Source organism: Bos grunniens, chromosome 7, assembly GCF_055505025.1.
Source record: "Bos grunniens cultivar Pamir isolate PY7600 chromosome 7, Bosgru_T2T1.0, whole genome shotgun sequence".
Lineage (NCBI taxonomy): Eukaryota > Metazoa > Chordata > Mammalia > Artiodactyla > Bovidae > Bos > Bos grunniens.
The window spans coordinates 103,540,615-103,562,369 of record NC_141171.1 but is presented as its reverse complement, the minus strand read 5'-3'; the positions used below and the strand labels follow the sequence as shown (position 1 = coordinate 103,562,369).

The window sequence follows — 21,755 nt, the reverse complement described above, 5'->3', positions numbered from 1 at the left end:
CCCTCCCTTCTAATATGCATTGTGCATCTGTATTATGTGTTAACCAGGCCCATTCAATGGCAGAAACAAACAATACAACCAAATAAATCTCTGCTTACAACTGTCAGTGAAACTTACACACAGAATTTCAGACCTTAGGACTGATTATATACCCATATGTTTTTCACTGACTCAGAAAGGATACTAGGATGCTGTATTTGGATACTGTCCGTTTTTTTCTCCTTTCCCAAACCTATATGTATGTATACTTTCACATATTAAAAAACAACTTTAAAGAGTATAGCAGCACATTTCCCTCAAATCCACACAATCGACAATTATACATTTCCTTATCAATTATCATGTGTACACAATAAGAAACAGGATAAGTCACAATTCTGTCTTATTTCTTTCTTTTCTCCCCTATTTTCTGATTTTCTATTTAATTACTATCTTGGTTAATAATAAACCAAATAAAATTGTGGAGGATTCATAATTACAAATGATAAGTGAGTATAGATATCAGACATCAAAAAACTTACTCTGTTTTATTCTTTTTCAATTTATAGGGTTGCATACTTATTCTTTGCAAACTATTATCTGTGTTCACTTTGAAAAAAGGCCCATAGGAAGAGATGGAAGTGGTTCTTTTAAAGAAAAAATGATTTTACGTCATGAATGGAGGAGCAAGAGGTGATCATAAAAATATTTTATTTGCCATGTTTACAAAAAAGATTTAGCAATTTCCCAGATTTTTATATGGCTAGAAACATTTGCATTATGAGAAGACACATAAGAGTACACAGATTTTATGCCAGCTACTCTTCCTCTACGTACCTGAAGGCATAAAGATTTTGCATTATTTGTTATTCTATTAAAAAAAGACATCTTTCTAGTTGAAGCCAACCAAGTTGCTGTAAAAATGTTAGACAGTTATAGTACATTGGAAGTGGGATCTTTTAAAATTATTATGCAGGGTGGATTTCTTGGAGAAATTGTGTTCTTGAAAACCAGAAAATAAACTTGGAACGATGGTGTGACTTATTTTGAAACATATCAACTAAGTGTCAGATAAGTACTAAACAAAATAATCAGATATGAATTTACCTAAATATCTGTGTTGGCTTTTCTTTATAAAAACACTGCTTAAGCAAAACTGAAAATGCATTTGCTATTTACAAACTTTCTTATGGTATGCTAACACACTCTGCTACAGCATATAGGTGAAGAAAGCAAAAAATATATACAAATATCATTAAATATTATCAATAAAATTTTGGAAATTTGCTTTGTTTTGATAACATATAAACTAATTGTAATTTTATTATAAAGTTTTAATGTTTTAAAGTATAAAGAGTTGTTTCTGTCTTAGAAATACATGATTGTACAGGAAAGACAATTCGTTTTTATTGTTACGTAATATAGTTTTATTATAGAGCTAATATATCATTGTAGATAAGATACGCAATTCAGAAAAAATATTACTACCCATTGCCCAAATATCTATAGGTAAAAATGGGTAGGTTATTACATTAGCATCTAGTAATGTAGTATCTTAGTTTCTGCTTCCTTACATGAGTTTGGCCCTGTGATTTGTTTTAGCAAGTAGGTGCTAGCAAAACTGATAGAAGCTGAGGCTTGATAGATCACTTCTGCACTGATGATTGTTTTTTTGAAACATTACCACCACTGTGTAAAAAACCTGGACTATTCTTCAAAAGAAACCGTGCGGAGGATATCTAAGATTCTCTGACCTCAAACCTCAGCTAACCTCCAGTTACGTGGCTCCGACCTTGGATCACTCAGCCCTAGGAGAGTTGTTAGACAACTGAATCCGTGCAAAGTGACCCCAGATTTAATCAACAAATAAACTGTCAAATTGAGTTCAGCCTAGATTGTAAAACAGCAAGCAAATAACTGGTTGCTGTTTTAAGTATAAGTAGCTGAAACTTAAATTAGAACCTAAAGCTGGGATGCAACCCTTTAAAAAACATTAACCATACTCCACTGAATTTGTGAAGTGCTTTGGGTGGACAAATGGTGAACAAACTGGTAGTGAAAGTTGAAAAGATGGTGAGGAAACTAACAATAGAGGCTAGAAGCATGATAAAGCAGTTTTCACAGTCGTAAAGTAATGGGGGAATAGATAAAGGGTTAATTGACAGCATTTAGTTGCATAGGAGAAAAATAGAGGGGCATACAGGAAAAGAGAAAGACGGGAAAAAGGACTATTTAGCTTTCAAATAGAATTTTGAGGAAATATGGAGCATTGAAGAATTTTTAGGTCAAAAAATTAAACCCATAGCCAACAGTCCCATGAAAAGATGCTCAACATCACAAATCATCAAGGAAATGCAAATCAAAGCAACAATGAATTATCATCCCAGACCTATGAGATTGGCAATCAACAAAAAGAACACAGATAACAAATGTCGGCAAGGATGTGGAAAAAGAGATACTCTCATCCGCTGTTCATGGGACTGTAAACTGGGGCAGCCACTGTGGAAAACACTTTCTCAAAAAACTAACAGTATGATTGCCATAGGACCAGCATTTCACCTCCTGGGTATACACCTGATAACAACAAAAGCACTAATTCAAAGAGATACACGCACCCCAGTGCTCAGAGCAGCATTGTTTACAGTTGCTAAGATACAGAAGCAACCTAAGTGTCCCCCAACAGACGAATGCGTAAAGAAGATATGGTATGTATGCACATGTATGTGCGTCTATAACAGAATGCTGCTGCTGCTAAGTCGCTTCAGTCATGTCCGACCCCACAGACGGCAGCCCACCAGGCTCCCCTGTCCCTGGGATTCTCCAGGCAAGAACACTGGAGTGGGTTGCCATTTCCTTCTCCAGTGCATGAAAGTGAAAAGTGAAAGTGAAGTCGCTCAGTCGTGTCCGACTCTTAGCGACCCCATGGACTGCAGCCTACCAGGCTCCTCCGTCCACGGGATTTTCCAGGCAAGAGTACTGGAGTGGGGTGCTATTGCTTTCTCTGTATAATGGAATACTTTTCAGCCGTAAAAGAAAAAAAAAAAAATCTGCCATTTGTAGCAACACAAAAGGCACTATGCCAGGTGAAATAAATCAGAGAAAGACAAAGTATGATATCACTTATATGTAGAATCTAAAAAAAAAAAACGCAACAAACTAAAGAAGCAGGCTCACAGATAAAGAGAACAAAATAGTGGTTACCCATGGGGAGAACGTAGTGGGGAGGGGTAATAGGGGGTAGAGAAGTAAGAGGTATAAACTATTACATACAAAATAAACTATAAGGAAATACTACACAACAAGGAAAATCAGATAAGATTTTATAATAACTATAAATGGAGTATAACCTTTTATGAATGATGAATCACTATATTGTATGCCTGTAACTTATGTAATATTATACAGCAACCATATTTCAATAAAAAATAATTTTAAAAAACTTCTTTCTTAGATCTACTCAACTTGACAAAAACAAAAGACTAAAAAAAATGGCTTCAGAATAAGGATCATTCAAGAACATTACTGTAAAATACTTTGTTAAGACTTTAAAGATTTGAAGTTAATGTTTGAATACATACATTTTAAAGAAAAGAAACAACTTCTAGGACTTCTGCAGATATTGTTTCAAAGAGTCTAACAAGCCCAAAGAGAATTATGTATATGATTCTTGGAGCATTAAATAATCCATAATTAGACTCAAAATAACTAAGAATTCTTTAAAATAACTGTATGGTCTTCGTCAAAATGGGTCACAAACAAGTTAAGAAAAGAAGCTTCTGGGCCTTCAACTTTTACAGAGAATATACTGAAAAATCTAGTCCTCTTCAAGCACACCCATTTCTTAAGGAAAGGGAAATATTCAAGAGCAGAGGCAACCACTCAGAGGGAGATTCAGATGTAGGAGAGTATAATATCCTAGGAACCATTTCCAGGGAACATAACATGACTGGTTACTAATCGAGGAACATTCTCTGTCTCTTAAACAGAGACTTTGGCAGCCTGTTTTGGCCAGATTTTCTTGATAGAATCATTATCAACAACTGTTTACTAAGGTCTCCCACTCCCCCCATTTTTGAAGGTATACAAACAGCTATTATGGTTTCCTGATTTTGCCTAAACATTTGACTGGATGTTGTCTGTTTTCTTTTGGTTTTGAAATCCCAAAATCAAGAGTGGTTGAGAAGCCTTCATTCAGACTTGATGAAGATGAGCAGATTATAGAATTCAAACACAATATCACCAATATTTTCTAGCCAAAGACCACCAAGGTACACCTTTAAAGAAACAAACAGGGTTTATTGACTCACTGCATTAAGGGAGAATGCACCCTATGAGGAAGCATGGGGCATCTGAGCACTAGGGTGTTTGTTATTTAGTTGCTAAATCGTGTCCGGCTCTTTGCCACCCCATGGATTGCAGCCCACCAGGCTCTGTCCATGGTATTTCCCAGGAAAGAAAACCGAAGTGGGTTGCCATTTCCTTCTCCAGGGGATCTTCCTGATCCAGGGATCAAAAATGTTTCTCCCGCATTACAGGCAGATTCTTTTACCACTGAGCCACCAGAGAAGCCCAACAGGATGTTAGAAAAGACTTAGAAAAGACTGTAGTAAGATTTAGGCTTTGTGATTTGCAGAAGAATTCCAGGATGTGGGGTTTTCTCTGAACTTGATTCTCTCAGGAGGCAGAAGCAATTTTAAGACTGAACATCTTAATATTATTTAGTTGCTCAGTTCAGTCCAGTCATTCAGTCGTGTCTGACTCTTTGGGAACCCATGAACCACAGAACGTCAGACTTCCCTGTCCATGACCAACTCCTGCGGTTTACTCAAACTCATGTCCATTGAGTCAGTGATGCCATCCAACCATCTCATCCTCTGTTGTCCCCTTTTCCTTCCACCTTCAATATTTCCCAGCATCAGGGTATTTTCCAATGAGTCAGTTCTTCGCATCAGGTGGCTAAAGTATTGGAGTTTCAGCTTCAACATCAGTCCTTCCAATGAACACCCGGGACTGATCTCCTTTAGGATGGACTGGTTGGATCTCCTTGCAGTCCAAGGGACTCAAGAGTCTTCTCCAACACCACAGTTCAAAAGCACCAATTCTCTGGCACTCAGCTTTCTTTACAGTCCAACTCTCACATCCATACATGACTACTGGAAAAACCATAGCCTTGACTAGATGGACTTTTGTTGGCAAAATAATGTCTCTGCTTTCTAATATGCTGTCTAGGTTGGTCATAACTTTCCTTCCAAGGAGCAAGCGTCTTTTAATTTCATGACTGCAGTCACCATCTGCAGTGATTTTGGAGCCCCAAAAAGTAAAGTCTGTCACTGTTTCCACTGTTTCCCCATCTATTTGCCATGGAGTGATGGGACCAGATGCCACGATTTTAGTTTTATGACGGTTGAGCTTTATGCCAACTTTTTCACTCTCCTCTTTCACTTTCATCAAGAGGCTCTTTAGTTCTTCATTTTCTACCGTAAGTGTGATGTTCTGCATATCTGAGGTTATTGATATTTTCTCCTGGCAATCTTGACTCCAGCTTGAGCTTCATCCAGCCCAGCGTTTCTCATGATGTACTCTGCATAGAAGTTTAATAAGCAGGGTGACAAAAGGCAGCCTTGGCGTACCCCTTGGATGTGGGGTATCTCCTCATGGCTACTCCAGCGCCATCCAGCAGCGGCATTTAGTTGCTCAGTTGTGTCCAACTCTCTGCGACCCCATGGACTGTAGCCTGCAAGGTTCCTCCATCCATGGGATTCTCCAGCTGTGAATACTGGAGTGGGTTGCCATGCCCTTTCCCAGGGGATGTTCCCAACCCAGGGACTGAACCACTTTTCTTATATCTCCTGCTTTGGCAGGCAGGTTCTTTACCACTAGCACCACTTTGGAAGACCACCTTTTGAGCATACTTACCCACAAATGAAAATGCAGCTGGTTTTGTATATACAATTTCATTCTGAGAAACCCTGATGTACCCATTTGTTTTAGTCTATAATCCCCATGGCTGGGAATCTTCTTCATTTCTCAGTCCTCTGCATACCTAGTTCTCCTGTTTTGAGCACCTGATTATAAAACTCCAAGTTCTAAAACCTTGAAATTTGGAGATTTCAAATCAAGAAATCTAAAATCTTAAAATCATGCCTTTCCCACACCTTCTCTTTGAATGTTCCCTTCCAATACAGCAATATTGGAAATGCATTGCCCAATACAATTCCATAGATTTAGCTGAGCTAAAGATACTAGGACCCTGTTATTGCCCTCAAAGAGATATCAGATTATCACAAAGAAAATTATTGTATGATTGTAGAGAAAGAGCAAATTAGCCAAATGGCATGGTCAGGCTGTCGCCCCATGTTTTGTAAATAATGGTTATGGAACAGCTGAGATCACTTACAGCACTGTGATGTGTGTCGCGAGGTACTGGCTTGCTCATGGGATACTGTGTGCAGAACGCCTGTGTGAGCTTCGCCATGAAAGCCCTGGCTTCTGCTGCATTGGCGCAACACTGGAGCGACATCACAATTATGTTACATGAGGTTACGTTATGGCTCTGTTATGGCTACGTTATGGGTATGTTGTGGCTCCTGCTACAGCTGCTGCGTCAGCCAGGCTGTTGTGGCTGCTGTGCCAGCCAAGAGAGAGCAAGGGTGTCTGCAGTTCCTATGGCTCCTCAAGCCTCCTTCCAGCATCTTAGGTCGAGTCCTGCCTAACCTGGGTTCAGCGAACACTGTGGGCAGTGTGAACAGCAAGGCAATTGGCATCATGAAGAGGATCAGCAATGCAATGATGTGGTATACGAAGGATGTTTTAAGGCCAATGAGGTAGCTAAGAGTTGTGTGGGTTCATCACTGTGTAGACTTTCAACATCCTGTGCATCACGGTCCCTGCTTGTAAAACTGGTGATATTATTTATAGATTTTCTTATGAGGCTACATAATATAACATATGTAAAACCTTAAATATTTTACATATATAGCACTGTATATATGTTACCAGTGTTATAAAAAAAAAAATGGGTAGGATTTGAAGAGGCAGGCATTGAATGTCAACTCTAGGCAGGGATAAGCACATAAGCATAAAGGTCTTAGGTGGAAAGTCCACAGCATATTGGTCAATTTGCATGAAGTTGAATTATAGGGTTAATAATAATATTGCAAGCTGGATTAGAATTATTATTAATTTTATATAGCATTTGAAAGGCCACTGAACATCACGTTAGCAATGCTTAATCTTCCTTTTCTAGCAAATATTATTTTAGCTGAATATTCATTGGAAGGACTGATGCTGAAGCTCCAATACTTTAGCAACCTGATGCAAAGAGACAACTCATTGGAGAAGATCCTGATGCTGGGAAAGACTGAAGGCAACAGGAGAAGTGGGCAGCAGCAGATGAGATGGTTAGGTACCATCACTGACTCAATGGACAGGAATTAGAGCAAAATCAGGGAGATGGTGGAGGAGAGAGGAGCCCTGTGTGTTTCAGTCCATGGGGTCGCAGAGTCAGACACGACTTAGCAACTGAACAACAAGAACAAAATCCAATTAAAATAAATAAATATATATTTTAAAAAAAGAACAAAATCCTTTTAGCTAGGCATCAAATGTGAAGAAGTTGGCCTACAAAAGCCAGTACGTGGATCACACCTTTTATTTTGTGACATGAAAAGGTCCACCAGGTAGATGAGATTTGTTCCGTATTGTTCAAGAAAGCAAAGCTAGAGCTACCAGTTTAGTTTACATGTAGGCAAGTTTACCCTCAGAGTGGCAAATAATTTACTGCAAATACACATCTGTCAGGAGAAAGGGCTCTTATACACAGTAACAAAATGTAGCTCACAGGAATTAGAATAGCAAAGAGTGGAAGACAAACCACAGATGCTATAGAAAGCATTAATACAAAATAAGGATGAGGGGTTCACGTGTGTACATGGGCCTCGCTCAGTTTTCAGGAAAGGAGAGCACATGTTTTCGTCACACTCTGAAAAAAATGCATAGCTCCAAAAAGGTTAAGACTGATACAAAAACATTATTGGACTTAGATGCCTCGCTGTGATTTTGAATGTCTCAATAGCTAGTCAGCATGCACAGAGAAATACCTAAATGTTGCAACCTTGGCAAATTATCTGACTTTGTCATGGTGCATGCGTGCCTAAGTGGTGTCTCAATCTTTGTGATCCCATGGACTGTAGACTGCCAGGCTCCTCTATCCATGGGATTTTCCAGGGAAGAATACTGAAATGGGCTGTCATTCCCTCCTCCGGGGGACCTTCCCAACCCAGGGACTGAACTACAGTCTATTGCATCTCCTGCACTGGCAGGCAGATTTTTTACCCCTGGGCCACCTGGGAAGGCTACCTAAATCGCATAACCTAAATTTCATAACTGATTTTCCTTAATCCCTCACTCTGTCAGTCTCTCTTTTAATTCTGATGCCTATTGCTGTGTTTATTCCATCTACTTCTTAAACTTAAATTCTCATTCTGGTCATTTGAGCTATTCTTTAGCATTTTTATTCTGTGAGATTTAACATTTATCTCCCAACTTTTTAACTTCACAATGGCCTTTAGACTGGAAGGACCAAAAAGATTTCTGAACCTTTCTTTCAATCCCCCACACCCTTACACCCCCGGACACTTTATTCCCCTGATCTTTTTATTGCTTTTAGTGCCGGATTTTACTTTCATTGTCATTCTTTTGTGAAGGGCATTTTTTTCAGGCCTAGCAATTGTTAAGTCATAAACCTTATCTGTGAATCTAAGTCTGTTTGGGGGGTGGGGGGCCGGAAAGAAGATTCTGAATCAAAGAAAGGTTAAGGGATTAAACTGTGACTCTTTAATTTGCAAGTTATCTTAACTTTGTAGGCAGGGACTTTTATTTTTATTTTATTCAGTTAAAGGGATTGAAAGACACGCAGCAAGCTATCAATCGAAATCACAGTGTAAAACACTGAATCAGGCAGACCCCATCGTGGTGTATGTCTCCAAAGATACTGCCTAAGGATTCTCCGAGGGTTTTATCATGTATACAATAATGTAGATAACTCTTAAGCAAGTTTCAGAGCCAATGAATATGGTTTCATAATATGTAATAAATTTGCAATCTTCTGTAACTCTTTTAGTGAACTGAAGCGTGCAGGTCCCCCTGCCTGGATATTACTCTTGACTTTTAAAGTTACCAATCCTTAGACCATTCTTGTGAGTTCAAGACAAGTAAGACACAAGCCTATTTTCTATGAGTCAGTGACAAATTCTTTATCAAGGTTTAATTATATTTCTCTCTTTACATCTAGTGAGTTGACACCCCTTTCATGAAACAACGCTGAAATAATTCATCCATACAGCCTCAGAGGGGAAAGAAGTGGGTTACCTAAACTGTACCCTAGCACTGTGGAATCAAAGAAAAATGGCTCAAAGGTAGGGCTGAGAGGCTGATTTTACATGGAAGAGATAGTGTTTCATTTGCAACAAAACATCTGATATAAAGATGCATGGCATTATGTTTTTATCTTGAAATACTAACACTGCTAGCAGCTCAACCTGCGATTCCATTAGAACATCTCATAGGAATTCTGGAATTTATCTGCTGCCCACATAAAAACAGATAAAGCAAAGGAAAAAAAAATATTAAAGCTTATTTTTATCACAGAACAGGGCTGTAGCTCCAGAATCAAAGCTTTTAAACCTCTATCATGAGCCGTCTGCAAGAAAGCTCAGGTACAATGCGAGCAAGGCGAGGGACAATGGCAAGGGAATGTATACGAACAGTATCTTTTTAATGTTGACACCTACATTCTACGCAGCTTAATATTTCTCTTCAGAGTCACAGAACAGCAAGGAGTCTTACTTTGTTCCCCATTCTGAATCCATAGATGCAACAATGCTCTGCCTGGAAAGTGATAACAATGTAGGCAGAGGAGATGCCTAAAGCAGAAGCCCAGAGTTGCTTTGCGTGAGGGAGCTTAAGAGAGTGTAAAAAGAGAAAAGTGAGTTTTAGAGACCTATCCAACAGCCGAAGTGAGAATCCCCTGTGACCAGTGGGATCTTGGGGAAGAGAATTACTGAAATACTGTGAATAAAATGAAATTTTATCTAAATTAGCCACTAAGGTCTACAACAGTACTGTCAAACAGAAAATTATGAGATGATAGAAATGGTCTATATTCGCTCTATCCATAATAGTCACAAGCCAAGTGCAACAACTGAGCACTTATAGTATGACTGTTTGGACTAAGAAAATAAATTTCAAATTTTATTTAATTCCATTTAATATAATTAGTCACATTTGGCTAGTGTCTATGTTATTGCACGGAATATATCTAGAATACAACTAGCTAAACATATTTATAAAATCTTAGTGTATGAAATCAAAGGGAAATAGTTCTAGTAGTGAAGGTAATTTAAAGAGTTTGATGAACACATTTTCCATTGCATCTCTTTCCAAGTCAATTTTATTGAATATTTTGTGCCTTTAATCATCATCTGAAATATTTGGAAGATTTTCATGTAGAGAGACACTTTTTAAAATTTATTTTAATGAAGTAATGATTGATAAAAGAAGATTATTGATTAGACTGATTGACTTGTTCTAAGATCTCTAAGTAAGTAAACTCCTCATCTCAACACCATGGTAACAGTCACAGAAAAATGAGTGACTCTTATAGACCAGTGCCTGAACTATTAGTGCTTTCAGTTGAACATTTTATTGACATGTAAAAACAGTACATTAAGCATGAAAGAGAGAGAAAAATAATGTAAGAATGCCAAAATGACTGGGATTCCAATTCCAACTAGTGATATAGACTAAAGAGATATGAATGGATATTATATTTTCATTTTCAAAAAGCTGTGAGCTCTGTAGAATCCCAAAGGGGAAGATAACTTTATAGTAAAAATGGTCAGATTTCAATAAGAGCCACGTTTTTAGTTTCTATAATTTTTAGATATCCCTTGGACTGCAAGGAGATCCAACCAGTCCATTCTAAAGGAGATCAGCCCTGGGTGTTCTTTGGAGGGAATGAGGCTGAAGCTGAAACTCCAGTACTTTGGCCACCTCATGCGAAGAGTTGACTCATTGGAAAAGACTCTGATGCTGGGAGGGATTGGGGGCAGGAGGAGAAGGGGACGACAGAGCATGAGATGGCTGGATGGCATCACTGACTCAATGGACGTTAGTCTGAGTGAACTCCAGGGGTTGGTGATGGACAGGGAGGCCTGGCCCACTGCAATTCACGGGGTCGCAGAGTCGGACACGACTGAGCAACTGAACTGAACTGAACTGACAATTTCAGAATTGAATGTTTAAATTCCTTTCTTACATTCATTTTTTTCATTCCTTCCTTCATTATTTACCAAAACCTGGTGTTTCATTGGTGCCATTTCTGTGCTAACTTGACAGTGCTTTGTGTTTACTGAAAAAGCTCTGCACCCCTGATCATGCAAAAGAGTGTGGATTCCACTGGTTCAGTTACAAAGTGCTTCCATCTTAAGAAACAGTGGGAAATGAAATCATAGATCTAGATGAAATGGAAAATTCCTAGAAAAAAATGAAGCAACATGGCTGAATCATGAAGAAACAGAAAATCTGAATAGATTAAAGACTACTAAGGAAGCTAAATTGATAATCAAAAACTTAACAAAGGAAAATTCAGGGATAAATGCTTTACTAGTGAATCATACCAAACATTTAAACGGGTCTATCCTTTTCAAATTCTTCTCCAAAAAAATTAATGAGGAGGGAATACTCTTATACACATTCTATGAGATCTGTGTAACAAAGCAAAGTCAGACCAATAAAAAAGAAAATACAAGAAAACTACAAACCAATATCTCTTATAATGATTATAATTCCTCAATAATATACTAGAAAATGAAATTCAACAGCACATCAAATGGATTATACACCATGAAAAAAAGGGATTACCCCTAGAATGCAAGGATGGTTCAACATATACAAATTAATAAATGGGATACACCATATTAACAGAATGAAGGATAAAAATCATATGATCATCTTAATAGATGCAGAATAAAATATTTGATAAAATTCAACATCTATTCACGATAAAATATTCAACAAATTAGGAATACAAGGAATGTACCTCAATTAAATAAAGGCCATATATGACAAATCCATGGCTAAGGTGAAAGCTTTTCCTTTAAGGTAATAAAAATGACAAGGGTGCCCACTTTCACCACTTCTATCCAACATGTATTTGGAAGTTCTAGCTGGATTAATGAAGCAAGAAAAGGAAATTAAAGCCATCCAAATCAGAAAGGAAAACGTTTAACTGCCTCTTTTTGTGGATGATTTAATCTTTTTTTTTTTTGGCCTGTTGTCAGTTTCTGTTTTATTTTTTATTTTTTTTAAATTTTATTTTATTTTTAAACTTTACAATATTGTATTAGTTTTGCCAAATATCGAAATGAATCCACCACAGGTATACCTGTGTTCCCCATCCTGAACCCTCCTCCCTCCTCCCTCCCCATACCCTCCCTCTGGGTCGTCCCAGTGCACCAGCCCCAAGCATCCAGTATCGTGCATCGAACCTGGACTGGCGACTTGTTTCATACATGATATTATACATGTTTCAATGCCATTCTCCCAAATCTCCCCTCCCTCTCCCTCTCCCACAGAATCCATAAGACTGATCTATACATCGGTGTCTCATAATCTTATATGAAGAAAACCCTAAGACTCCATAGAGCATTTGTTAGAATTAATAAATGAATGTAGCAACTTGTGGAATATAAAATCGATGTATAAAAATCACTTGTATTTGTATACACTAACAATGAATTATCCAACAAAGAAATTAAGAAAACAATATCATATACAAAGCATCAACAAGAATAAAATACTTAAAAATTTAACTAAGGAGGCAAAAGACTTGTACACTCAAAACTGATAGACATTGATGAAAGAAATTGAAGAAGACACAAGAGTACATGTTGATGGATAGGAAGAGTTTGTAGTTTTAAAATGCCCATATTATCCAAAGCAACCTACGGATTGAATGTAACACATCAAATTCCAGTGATATATTTCAGAGGAATAGAAACAGTGAATCTACAATTTATATGGAACCACAAAAGACCCAAAATAGCCAAATCAATCTTGAGAAATAGTTTAATAACAAAGCTAGAGTCATCACACTTCATTATTTCAAACTATATATGTATTACAGAAAAACAGAAATCAAAATAGTATTCCACTAGCATATTAAACAGAAGCACAAATTAACAAAACAGACTATACAGTCCAGAAGTAAACCCATGCAAATATGGTCAACTAATCTTTTGCCTGGAAAATCCCATGGACGGAGGAGCCTGGTAGGATGCCGTCCATGGGGTAGGGAAGAGTTGGACACAACTGAGCAACTTCACTTTCAATTTCGCTTTCATGCATTGGAGGAGGAAATGGCAACCCACTCCAGTATTCTTGCCTGGAGAATCCCAGGGATGGGGGAGCCTGGTGGGCTGCCGTCTATGGGGTCGCACAGAGTCGGACACGACTGAAGTGACTTAGCAGCAACAGCAGCAGCAGCAGCAATCTTTTATAAGAATGCCAAGAACAGTTATGGGGAAAATATAGTCTCTATAATAAATTATGTTGTGAAAACTAGATATCTAAATACAAAAGACCCGTTTCTTACAGCAATCCGAAATTGAAATTGATTAAAGATTTAATATAGACAATAATGTAGAAAACTATTTAAAAATAAAACTATAAAACTCCTAGAAATGAGTGGGAAAAAAAATGCCCCTACATCAGTCTTGGCAATGATTTTTTGGGTATACCATCGAAAGCACAAACAGAAGAAACAGGCAGAAGTACATCAACCTGAAAACTTCTGTACAGCAAAAGAGACAGTTAACAAGATGAAGAGGCAGCCTACAGAAGCAGAGGTAACCCATGCAAACCATGTGCCTGATATGGGATTAATGCCCAACATACTTAAGGAGCCCATAAAATCCAGTAGCAAAAGAATAGATAGCTGCATGTAAAGTTGGGCAAAGGTCCTAGACATTTCTTGAGTGAAGACATACAAATGGCCAACAGATAGACAGAAAGTTGTTCAATATCACTGATTATGAGGGAAACGCAAATGAATACCACAGTGAGATGTTACCTCACACATGTTAGGACAGCTATTATCAAAATGATAAGAGATGGTACGTTATGGCAAGTGGGTAGAGGAAAGGGAGCCCATTGATGGAAATGTAAATTGGTCAGCCATTAAGAAAAACAACACAGACTTTCCTCAAAATATTAAAAGCTTAACTACCAGCTGATCCAGCAATTCCACCTCTGAGTACATACTCAAAAGAATTAAAATCACTATCTGAAAACAATATATATTCTCGTGTCCATTGCAACACTATTCACAGTAGCAAAGATATGTAAACAACCAAAGTATTCATCATGGATGAATAGATAAATAACTTGCGTGAGATATCTATATAAGGATATCTCTATATATGTAGGTTTACATATATATATATATTTACACAAATAGATACATATATTAAATGTAATATTGTTCATGGGATTCTCGAGGCGAGAATACTGCAGTGGCTTGCCATTCCCTCCTCCAGTAGACCACATTTTGTCAGAACTCTTCTCTATGATCCATCTATCTTGGGTGGTCTTGAATGGCATGGCTCATAGCTTCACTGAGTTATACAAGTCCCTTCACCATGACAAATCTGTGATCCATGAAGAAGGGCTGTTACAAAGAATATTCAAACTACCACACAACTGTGCTCATTTCACATGCTAGTAAGGTTATGCTCAAAATCTTTCAAACTAGGCTTCAACAGTACCCGAATCAAGAACTTCCAAATGTACAAGCTGGGTTTAGAAAGGGCAGAGGAACCAGAGATCAAATTGCCAACATTCATTGGATCATAGAGAAGGCAAGGGAATTCCAGAAAAAAACATCCATTTCAACTTCATTGACTATGAGAAAGCCTTTGACTGTGTAGATCACAACAAACTGTGGAAAGTTTTCAAAGAGATGGGAATGGTAGATCACCTTATCTATCTCCTGAGAAACCTGTATTCATGTCAAGAAGCAACAGTTAGAACCGAACATGGAACAACTGATTGGTTCAAACTTGGAAAGGAGTACAAGGCTGTATATTGTTACCCTGCTTATTTAGCTTATATGCAGAGTACATAATATGAAATGCTGGGCTGGATGAATCACAAGCTGGAATCAAGATTGCCAAGAGAAATAATCACCTTAGATATGCAGATGTGTGTGTCAGTCACTGAGTCATGTCTGACTGCAACCCCATGGACTGCAGCCTCTGTCCTCAGAATTCTCCAGGAAAGAATACTGGAGTGGGTTGTCATTTCCTTCTTCAGGGGATCTTCCTGACCCAGGGATAGAACCTGGGTCTCCTGCTTTGCAGGTGGATTTTTCACCATCTAAGCTACTAGGGAAGCCCAGACACGCAGATGATACCACTCTAACAGCAGAAAGTAAAGAGGAACTAGAGTCTCTTGATGAGGGTGAAAGAAGAGAATAAAATACTATATGATCTCACTTATATGGGAAATCTAAAGAAGTCAAACTCATACAACCAGAGAGTCAAATATTGGCTGTGAGGAGCAAGGGTGTTGGAGAAATAGATGTTGTTCAAAGTGTACAAAGTTTCAATTATAAGGTGACTGTCTTGGGATTTAATATACAGCATGGTGATTAAATTAATAACACTATAATGTACACTTGCAGTTCTCTAAGAGTGTATGTAGATGTTGTGTTCTCTGCAGAAAAAAAAAAAAAAAAGTTACCAGATGAGGTTATTTACTTTGATTGTGGTAAGCATTTCACAGTATAATTAAATCATCACATTTGTACATCTTTTAAAAATTATATCACATTACTTAAATATATATAATTTTTAATTTGCCAATATTACCTCAATAAAATTGGGAAAAGTTATAATAATGATATATTTTATGGTATATGTTTTATTTTGCCACCATAACCAAGCAAATAAACAAAATGGAAACAGCAATTCAGCCATGCTAGTAGTATACAATTTGATATATGATGAAAATCACACTTCACTTCTGTGATCTTCCTCTTTAAAATACAACTTCAGTATAATCATGGTAAAATACCAGAGAAATATCAGTTGATGGACATTATATAAAATACTTGACCACCACTCCTTAAATTTTCGAGGTCATCAATGGTAAAGTATGAGAAATTGTCATTGACAAGAAGTAGCTTAAGGAGACATAAAGTTTTTAATATAACTTGGTATCCTAGATGGGATTTTGTGGGGAAAAAAAAAAAAGAAAAAGAAAGAAAGAAAAGAATAGTGGATAAAAGCTGAGGAAATTTTAAGCATGAACTTTAGTTAATACTAATGTATTAATAATGATTCATTAATCTTGTCAAATATGCCATACTAATAATGCAGGCTGTAAAAATGGAGAGTACTGGATATGGGATATATGGGAACTCTGAACACTATATTGAAAACTTTTATGTAAATCTGAACCTATTCTGAAGTAGTCTTCAAAAACAATTTATTTTAATATAGAATTGTAAATATACAGAATGTGTGTGTGTGTTAGTCCTTCAGTTGTGTCTGAATTTTTGACCCCATGGACTGTAGCCCACCAGGCTCCTCTGTCTATGGAGTTCTCCAGGCGAGAATACTGGATTTCCATTCCCTTCTCCAAAATATATAGAATACTTAGCATTAAGTATGTTGAATTAGTACTTAAAATCTGCCTACTGAATTTATTCAAATTGGTTCAACCATATTGGGAAATTATTTCACAGATTCTATGATTTAGCAATTCCTCCCCTACAGACTAACAGAAAAATATATGTATCAAAAAGGCATGTGCAAAATTACTTATAGAAGCATTATTCATGTTAGAAAATCAAGCAATCCATGTGCCTATCTACAATAGGATAGATTAATTGTGACATATTCACATGAAACATTTTTACTGAACTATGGAAATTAACTGTTGTTAAACACAGCTAGGATGAAAATTACAAATCTAATGTTGAATTTAAAATATCAGATATCAAAAAGCTAATTCTTATCAAGTTAAAAAAAACATTCTTAGCTAATCTATGTCATTTATATCAGAAAAGTGGCTATCCTTGAGGAACGTAAGATCAACGAATGGAATGCAAAGAAGTTCTGTTGTTGATGTTCAGTAGCTAAGTCATGTCTGACTCTTTGCAACCCCATGGACTGCGGGACACTGGGCTTCCCTGTTCTCTACTATCTCCCAGAGTGGAAGTTCTAGATACTGGTAATATTGTTTATGTAGTGGTGACAAGTTGGATTTGTTTACCTGGTGAAAACTATATCAAGCAATGATACAGTACTTGTCAAAAGTGAAAGTGCTCAGTCGTGTCCGACTCTCTGCAACCCCATGGACCAGGCTCCTCTGTCCATGGGATTTTCCAGGCATTAGTACTGGAGTGAATTGCCATTTCCTTCTCCAGGGGATCTTCCCAACCCGAAAGACGCTTTACCGTCTAAGCCACCAGGGAACATTCTCAAGAAACCTGGCATTCCAGGCTTCTGAATGAGGAAAATCTCCCACCCTTGATACCAAATCCATGCAATGACAGCATGAAGGATATTTACTGGCCAGTATCATTTTGCACATAAAAAATAGTAAATAAGCCAGCAACGTGAATTTGTGTAATCAAAAAAAAAAGTTTAGTCGCTCAGTCGTGTTCGACTCTTTGTGACTCTGTGGACTGTAGCCTACCAGGCTCCTCCATCCATAGGATTTTCCAGGCAAGAATACTGGAGTGGGGTGCCATTTCCTTCTCCAGAGGATCTTCCTGACCCAGGGCTCAAAGCCAGGTCTCCCATATTGTAGGCAGATGCTTTACTGTCTGAGCCACCAGGGAAGCATGTACACAAAATATATACCTAATATTTATATAAATAACATATGAATATGTCATGTATACATTTTTGTTTTGTTTTTATTTTTTTAATTGTTCTAATTAATTTATTTTAATTGGAGGCTAATTACTTTAAAATACTGTAGTGGTTTTTGCCATACATCACATGAATCAGCCATGAGTGTATATGTGTTCCCCATCCTGAGCCTCCTTCCCACATCCCTCCCCATCTCATCCCGCAGGGTCATCCCAGTGCAGCAGCCATGAGCACTGTCTCATGCATCAAACCTGGACTGGCGATCTATTTCACATATGATAATATACATGTTTCAATGCTATTCTCTTAAATCATCCCACCCTCACCTTCTTCCACAGAGTCCAAAAGTCTGTTCTTTACATCTGTGTCTTTTTTGCTGTCTCGCATATAGGGTCATTGTTACCATCTTTCTAAATTCCATATATATGCATTAATATACTGTATTGGTGTTTTTCTTTCTGACTTACTTCACTCTGTATAATAGGCTCCAGTTTCATCCACCTCATTAGAACTGATTCAAATGTGTTCTTTTTAATAGCTGAGTAATATTCCATTGTGTATATGTACCACAGCTTTCCTATCCATTCATCTGCTGATAGACATCTAGGTTGCTTCCATGTCCTGGTTATTGTAAACGGTGCTGTGATGAACATTGGAGTGCATGTGTCTCTTTCAATTCTGATTTCCTCGGTGCATATGCCCAGCAGTGGGATTTTCTGGGTTGTATGGCAATTCTATTTTCAGTTTTTTAAGGAATCTCCACACTGTTCTCCATAGTGGCTGTACTAGTTTGCATTCCCACCAACAGTGTAAGAGGGTTCCCTTTTCTCCACATCCTCTCCAGCATTTATTGTTTGTAGACTTTTTGATGGCAGCCATTCTGACCGGTGTGAGATGGTACCTCATTGTAGTTTTGATTTGCATTTCTCTGATAATGAATGATGTTGAGCATCTTTTCATGTGTTTGTTAGCCATCTGTATGTCTTCTTTGGAGAAATGTCTGTTCAGTTCTTTGGCCCATTATGTATACATATTTTAAAGATAGTGCTTAAATCAGCAGGGGAGGGAGAGAGAGCAAATGTATTTGAAAATGGGTTAACAAATGGTTTTGTGTACTAACATGTATGCCAGACACGGCAAACGGTATTTCAGACAATTCTAAAGACATGGATTTGATGAAATGAAAATTATCTAAAGATATTACCCAGAATACAGCTCAGAGTAGGACAAGATTAAAAATAAAGAACTCAGGAGAGATGGAGGGCAAAATGAGATGGCCTAATGGTCATCTTTCCAAAGATAATATATAGAATGAGAGATACTTTATTTAAAGAATTTTTTTTTGCATAATATGTTTCACAGCAATCTCTGATGAGTTCAGTTAGCTCAATAACAAAATCGGTTTTCTATTCTTTACAAATGAAGGGAAGATCCAGGGATGCATTGGTCGAATTATCTGACCAATGTTAAGAGACGCCATGCATGTGAGACATGAGACACCCCAAGGTGACTCTAATGCCTCCATGTATCTTCAAACTAAAGCAAACACATTGTTTCTATCTGCACTTGGGGAGAGTGTGCTGGGAAATCTTTCAAACAATTGGATTGGATAAGATGAAGGAAGCTAATGCTACCATAACAGATTTCTATTAAGTAAAACATATTTTTACAAGATATTTTATCTGTTCCTTATAAAATCTCTCAGATAATAGTGGTATTTTAATAAATAAAATATTAATATATGTTGTTAAAGAGCCTTTCTAGTATTTTAATTTTTAATATAATTTGTCCTAACAGTTTCTTTCAAGTATACTAAGTAAAGAAAATTTACTTTAGTGCTTAATTCACATTTTCCCTCACATTGAACTTGACATTTTCACAGCAAGAAAGAGACAACATCATTCTATGTGGGAACAAATTTTATGGTATATTGAAACAGAGAAAACAAAATTTTTTTTCAGATATACACAAAATAAAGTATAGTATATTTTTGTTTCATTCTGCAAAACTATTACCTGCATTAGGATAGGGAAACAAATCTAATGTAATTTCAGAAGGATGAAGAAAATTAATAAAAGGGCATTTAGTCATCAAGTGTTAAAACTTAAGCTACAGCCTCTCTTTAAAGAACTGGGAATTGTCTTGACCAATTGTAAAATGTGAAACCAGCCACATAGACAGAGTAAAACTGGTCTCACCTGACAACTTTCAGTGTTTGAGTTAAGTAGAGAAGCAGCAATACATGCACAGTTAATTTCAGGGAGAAGATACACTCATCGACAACAACAACAACATCAAAAATGAAGAAGTATCCGTAATTGACGCTAAGATACCAGTGAGGTCAACAGCAGACCCTTTGGTTAGTCCAAAACAGTATTTTGTTCCTTGGATCAAAGGCTTTAAGAAACTATGCTCCCTCTTCATGGAATTTTTTGTAATCCTAGCCGTGGTGCATTTTTTGGTAAATCAGAAAACTGTGTTTTTGTATATACATTATATTTGTTAAGCGCACATGTTTTGTGTGTGTTGCGGGGGGGGGGGGGGGAGTGATGATAGTACCAATGTTAAAGACTTAAGTGGTTTATAGTTAAAAAACACATATTAGAAATACATAATAGTATTTGTTAATTTCACATTTTGTTAATTTCACATTTTACATTGTCAACAGTAGCATCCACTGGCAGGAACAAGGCAAACTGAAAATGAGCATTTTCAATTATTTTGAATCTTGTTTTCTCTCAGAATTTAATAAGTTTTCAAGAGCAAACAACACAGACAATCACACTTTTTTTTTCTTGTTGAGTTCTCATTTTTGATTCCCCAAAGGTGAGACAGAGGAAGAATTGCTCTTCAGTTGAAAACACAAATATCAGAAAAAAGCATACATCTCCTTCTTAAGAGTCCTTATTCTCTTAGTTCTTGGGAACGCTTTAATTTGAGTTTTTTGAGCCAAATAATCTTTTGATTTCATTAAATATAATGCTGATTTCCATTTTAGATGAATGAATTTGAAATTACTAACGTGTCAGAATAAGCTGTCAGGGTAGACGACGTTGGTTACATACATTTAAACTGCTTTTTAATTAAAGTGACACTTAATTTTGATACTCATTAGAATGTGAAGTGAAACAACAGAAAACCTATGAGCTTTCTCAATTAAATTAAAAGTTTAATAGGGATTTGTTATTGTTTTTTTTATACTTTGACATTTCAGGTAAATACACACATACACTTAATTACATAAATTATTTTTTACTCATTTAGCAAAACTAACGAACAAGAAAAGTCTCAAAAACTAACAAGTGCTATGAAGAAAAATTAAAGCAGTGTAACCTAAAGGGAAGTGGGTTGACCTTTCAGATTGGGAATAGGAGGTCTCTCCGAGGAACTGACAATGAGCCAAAACCTAATGGAGTGAGGGGTAATTCCTTTTGGATTTCTGGAGGAAGAGCATCATAGTACAGAGAATAGAACGTACAAAGTTCTGATACCAGGGAGTTGACAGCATGTTTAAACATAGGATCAGAAGCCATGGTATCTGATGCACACTAAAAAAAAAAAAAGTGAAGGTGGTAATAAGTGTGTTTAGAGAGGCAGTCAGGGACTAGATTTAGCTGGGTTTTATAGGCATTAGTAAAGAATTTAGATTCTGTTTTAAGTGTGACAGCAAGTGCTAGATAAATTCTGGAGTATGATTGCAGATGGGTTTGGAGGACAACCAAGCCCACTTTCTCAGCTTGGTTAAGGAAAGATAGACCAAGTTATTAGATAAAAAGGCTAAAGATGAGAAATGACAATTTTGTTCATACCTAAAGGTTATTTACTATACTCTGG

The 21,755-nt window shown here is 37.0% G+C and overlaps 1 long non-coding RNA gene across 1 annotated transcript in view; it reads right to left on the bottom strand.

Annotated features, from left to right (window-relative positions):
- The window catches only part of LOC147370069 (uncharacterized), a 205,208-nt gene that overhangs the window by 1,114 nt on the left and 182,339 nt on the right, over positions 1–21,755 (bottom strand). The window lies entirely within an intron of this gene.